This window comes from Platichthys flesus, chromosome 3, assembly GCF_949316205.1.
Source record: "Platichthys flesus chromosome 3, fPlaFle2.1, whole genome shotgun sequence".
Taxonomy (NCBI): domain Eukaryota; kingdom Metazoa; phylum Chordata; class Actinopteri; order Pleuronectiformes; family Pleuronectidae; genus Platichthys; species Platichthys flesus.
In genome coordinates, this window is record NC_084947.1 from 4411922 (window position 1) to 4417535 (window position 5614).

The window sequence follows — 5614 nt, forward strand, 5'->3', positions numbered from 1 at the left end:
TTTGCATGTAAAAGCAAAAAAAAATAGCTTTGAACTTAATCAACTGTTTTGTCAAAACAAATTGATTCAGGAAGAACAACTTATATCATACATGTTGATGAACTTCCAACATATAAAACTATGTGATTGATGCTAGCTGAAGATTAGCCAGAATTGCTAATAGATTGTTGTTTTTGCTAAAATGGTGGCTGTGGGGTAAAGTGAGACACATGCTGTGGGGTTAAGTGAGACAAGTTAAGTTTAGTCTTAAACATATTTTTGTGTAATATTACATTACATATGTTTTATTTTTTATGTCATAGACATTTTAGAAAAGCCAACATGCCAAGAAACTATACACCAGGAAGACAACCTGGGGCCAAACACCCCTTGCAGAGATGGAGAGTGCAGCCGCTGAGGTCATGCATGGAAAGAAGTCCTTAAGAAAAGCTGGAAGGGATAGAATTATTGATAAGACAACCCTCAAAAGATTTATAAAGAAAAAAGGGAAAGTAAAATCAGTAGCCTGGGTTGCAGTAGCTGAGGCAACGAGAAAATTCACAGATGAGATGGAGGAGGAGCTTGCCAAACACTTGAAACAACTAGCTGACCAGTTCCATGGCCTTGCTCCAGTTAAGTACTGTGAACTGGCATTTGAATACGCAGAGAAAAACAATATCCCTGTCCCTGACACTTGGACAGAGAAACAATGTGCAGGTAAGCTAGGGTGTGCAAGAGATCACATGAATCATAATAATCATAAATGTGCTTAATTGACCAATCCCCATGATTCTGTTACTAGTCCGATATTAGTTTTCGAATGTGTGGCTGTCAATCTAGCTGTCAGCTGTCAAGTATTACAACATGTGTTGTTCTGGTAGTTCTAAAGTGGAAAAAGTAAGTGGTTCACTTTACCCCCTTGATTTCTCTGGTCTGTCTCACTTTACCCCTTAGCTGGGGTAGAGTGAGACACAAGACAACTTTTTAAAAATAAATCATATTTTCACTGCCCTTTGTCCTGAATACATTCTGATCTTTTCCATTGCCAGACAACTTTTTGAATTAATGGGAAATGTGTAAATTTGACTGATATATCATTTTAGCTCGCATAGAGGGGAGCAAATGTAAAAAATGTCTCACATTACACCGCTCTCCCTTAAATGACACTTCAACTGAGTTTTAATCTTTCATTCTTTTATTGACTAATTTAATAATGTATTCATCAATTTATTAAACTCATTTCTTTGAGATTGTGGTTGTGAGTAGCCCTTACTAGGCGCAGAAGAACACAGTAAACAGGCCTGCAACGGGGGTTGAACTGATCATTTTATTTCTTGTTTTCCATGCCGGCTTTTGTAATTTATTTGATACCTTTATGCATGTCCCTGTTTGTAAGAGATGACGGTATTTTCATGTGAGCACATTGGGAACAATCCGAGATCTTCTTCAGCTGTTTGACCCTCACAGTGTCTGAGCACATCGGACACACACCCTCCGTCTCCAACAACCGAGTGAACTCTGAGTAGAGAGCAGGGAATTCACAGCGAGGACACTCTGACCAGTCTTCTTTCAGCATGTGACGACCCGTGGCGATGCAATAGGGCACGTTGTTCTTGCAGGAATAACACTGCAGCTCGTTCTGTGGGAGCTTGCAGCCACAGAACGGACATGGAGTCTTTTCCTCCTCCAGATCTTTATCGGGACGTCGAACCAACCACTCAATCAGCCTCCGGTTCTTCTTGTCGATCTCGTTTCGGTACTCTGGTCTCATCAGCACGGCTGCAAGCTTATAGGCCGAGTCTCTCAACCCGGAGCGGTGACACTCTATGACTGCTTCCGTCAGAATGGTAACAACATCTTTAGGAAACCGGCTGATGTAGTTGGAGACTCGAAGGAGCATGTGGCCCGCTTTAAGGTGTTCTCCTCTGTTTGAATGCAGCTTCGCAAGTTTGTAGGAGTGATAGATCATCAGATCGGTGGTCATGTCCTTAGGAATCTTAGCCTTCTGGGCTCTCAGCTCTGTGTACATGCTGAACAGCACGTTATGGGCGTTATAGTAGTGCCCTGCACGCTGCTCCTCTCTGGCGAAGATGATGGCCGTTCGAGCAGCCTCCTTGTGTCGCTGCAACACCATGTAGAGACGGAAGAGGTACCTGGCATCCTTGGGCATGCCGTCACTTTCCCCCATCAGGTAATCTATCAGCTGATTGGTCAAAGAGCTGTCTTTGGCCTGACTCACCGTCTCAATGGCCATCTCCACTGCCAGGTTGTCGTCTGTGTTGGAACACTTCAGGAAGTGTCCCAGGGCTCTGCTGTAGTGTCCACACTTCTGGAAGAACTTTCCAGCCTGCAGATGTTTCCTTCCTCCTTCAAAGTAGAACGCGATGCTCTGGTAATCCTCCTGTGTCGCCTCAGAGCCGATGAAGTCGACGTAGACCTCCATCTTTCCGCGCTGCGCTGCCAGCTGGAAGGCTTCATCTTTGTACTTGCACAGAACCAGGAAGTGGATGGCTGAGCTTTCGTCGTTCAACCGCAGGAAGAACCTGGAAACCATTTTTACTCTGTCAATGGTCGGCGTCTCCATGACGATGCGCACAGCGTCCTCGGGGTTGTTCAGGTGGTCCAGCAGAACTCGGATCACGTTGTCCCAGTCCTTCGCGCTCTCATAGGCCCGGGCTGCGTCCTCATACTTTCCATCCGCCTCTTTGGCCTTGGCATACTGCAAGTGGATCTTGGGAGAGGAAACCTGTGGCAGTAGGTCTCCCACCTTCGACCAGTTCTTGCAACGAATGTAAAGTGACGCAGCCTTATCATAATATTGGCCTTTCTCATAGAGCTGAGCAGCTTCAGGGAATTTCTTCATGCTCTCCAGAATGGCTCCACATACTTTCTTGAGCACACTGCTCGGGTGCCGAATAGCCTGTAGGGCTCCTTTCTTGATGTCACCCATTCTGATGGACATCCTGGCTATACCTGCTTGACACTCCTCGTCGTGCTCCTGGAATTTTGTATTGCGGGTCATGCCTCTTTTATAATGAGCCAGTGCGTTCTCATAGTCTCCAATTAACTCCAAGTGGACAGCATATTCTTTTGATATAAAAGGGATCTGATCTTTTGCTAGCCTCTTCGCTAACATAAGAGCGCTCTCCCACTGCTGCAGGTCTCTCCTCATCTCCAGGGCAGCGACTGGGCAGTTTGAGGACAGGTAGAGTTTCTGAGCCTGGTTGTAGTCTTCTAGAACCTTGGCCAAATGTCCTGCCAGCAGATTCACGTTCACTGTACCCTGGATACGCTGCAAGGACAGGACCATGTCCCGGTTCCCACCATTGCTGTAGACCTTGATGGCCAGATCGACCTCCATGTGGAGCAGGCACGTTTTGCCTAACTCTGCCCAGTCTGCATCACTGTCTGCGGACTTGCACAGATCCCAGGCTTCGTGGAACCTCTTCAGCATGAGAGCCTGTGTGAGCTGCTTGCTGAACTCAGGTGGCGAATCTGTGGACTTGGTTGAGTGCTTGAGGAATGAGTGTGTGCTCAGAGCCACTTCACTGGTCTTCCCACTTGCTGTCTGACAAGTCAGAACGCCGTTGTACAATAGCAAAGGCTTCTGGGAAAACAGGAGAGTGGTGCTTCCCACCAGAACCACTCTGGGACCGTATATGGTGGTTTCATGCAGGGCGTAGGTGTAGACCTTGTCATTGTCATAAGCTACAAACACTCCTCTGTCAGCATACCAGTTGTCCCACAGCACTCCTGTGATGGTGGGAGAGAAGTTGGGGAGCTCGATGCAGGGGTCCTTGATATTTTCAGGGGAGAGCAGGAAGCCGTTGTTCTTGTCGTCGATGAAGACCAGCCGAGTGCCAGTTAGATCAGGGAACACTTTCCTCACGCCGACTGAATGGCTGTAGCTGCTAACAGTCCTCAAGTCCTCCATCAGGACACACACTACATTACCAGAATCAGTTCCGTAGTACATGTAGTCCGCAGTGAGGGCGTGGCAAAGGATCCGACCACTTCTGTCATCATCAGGAAACAACTTTATCTGTTTCTTCTCCTCATGGTCTTTGCCTTCGATCATGTGCAGCTGCACCTTTCCCTCAAAGAGCGCTGCTGCGTAGTTGGAGTTCAGGCACATGCTGGCTATCGTCCCTAAATATTCAAAGTCCTCAAGCTTCTTAAAACCAGGTTCATTGTCTACAAGTGCGTAGAACCAGGCTCTCTTGTTCATTCCCACCGCCACATGGTACGGTCCAACTGCAATGAAAGTGGGCTCGATGTCCACTTCTATGGCCACAGGGGTCTGCCCTTCCACCTGGTTGGAGACGGTGACCTCCACCGGGGAGGTGAGGTACGCCAGCCGTGTACCAAAGCTGTCACCAAGAATAGGCAGCGTGGTGAGGAAACCATGGAGTGTCCCTTTCTCTGTGGAAATAGCCAACAGCTGTCCGTCATCTGTCCAGCTCAGATGGTCCAGACCTTTAGTCTTATAATCCAATCGAACAACATTAGTGTTATCTTTGAGCTCAGACAGGTCGTGGATCATTATGCTGTTGTCCCCACAGGAGGCAGCCTTGTTTAATGATGAGATAGCCACACTGTTCAGGCTATCTTTATGGTTGTGAGCCGGGTAGAGCTCCTTCCCAATCTCACTGAGGTGAGTGGAAATAACCACCGTGTATCCATTGGAGAATCCAATGAGTATGTTCCCATCACCATACCAGTGATATGACACGATGTTCCCATAGCGGCGCTGGAAGGTCAGTTCTACCCCGTTATCAGGATTATTGACCTTGAAAAGCATCAAAATCTTCTTTCCCACAGACACACTCACAGTGCTCTCTCCTGGAGAAGACCTTTCATCTGTCTTCATCACAGAGAAGTCGATTTCATTAGGCTCACCGCAAAGTGTTGTCCGTTTGATGGTGTCCCCCTTATGATTGCTGATGCTCAGAGTGTTGTCTTCACTTCCAAGAGCCAGGAGGTTCTGAGCACTCCAGCACCCACAGGTGATCTTTTTAGAGTGTTTACCCAGAACAGGGATCTTGCATGAAGTTTGCTGATTGTAGATCATAAGGTTTCCTTTGACCGTCCCGACAGCAAACATTGGGCTCGTCTTTGACCACAAGATGAGAGACATCTGATCTCTCATGCCGCTGTTTATCTTGGAAGACTTATTGACAGTCGCATCCCAGAGGAAGATGGACCTGGTTTGCAGCTATCACAGCCAGAATGTCTCCATCCTTATCCCAGTCCATACCCACACAGCGCCCTGGTAGGTTGAGTTCAGTCCACTGGTGTCCATTTCGATCAAATATTTTCACTGAGTTGTCTTTTCCGGCAACAGCAATGAAATTACCAACAGTCTTCTGCCACTTATAGAGTAGGTTAGAACCCGCCCAGGCTTTGTCAGCAAGAGTAAAAACCTTCTTCATTTCTGCGATCCGGATTCTTCTTATGCTGATAAACAGGTGTTGATAAACTGGTATAGTGAGTCAAGTGAGCGACACTTGACTCACTATAACACTTCTCCTTTGATGAACCAAAATAAAGGTGCACTTACCTAACATCGACATTTAACATCGACCTTTAAGGCGTCACCATCAGTAGCACATCATAGCATATAGATATTATTATA

General features: G+C 46.9%; 1 pseudogene; it reads right to left on the bottom strand.

The window, feature by feature from the left end:
• Positions 1-1339: 1339 nt before the first annotated feature.
• Positions 1340-5411, bottom strand: LOC133933472 (WD repeat-containing protein 19-like; annotated as a pseudogene).
• Between the last annotated feature and the right edge of the window lie 203 nt (positions 5412-5614).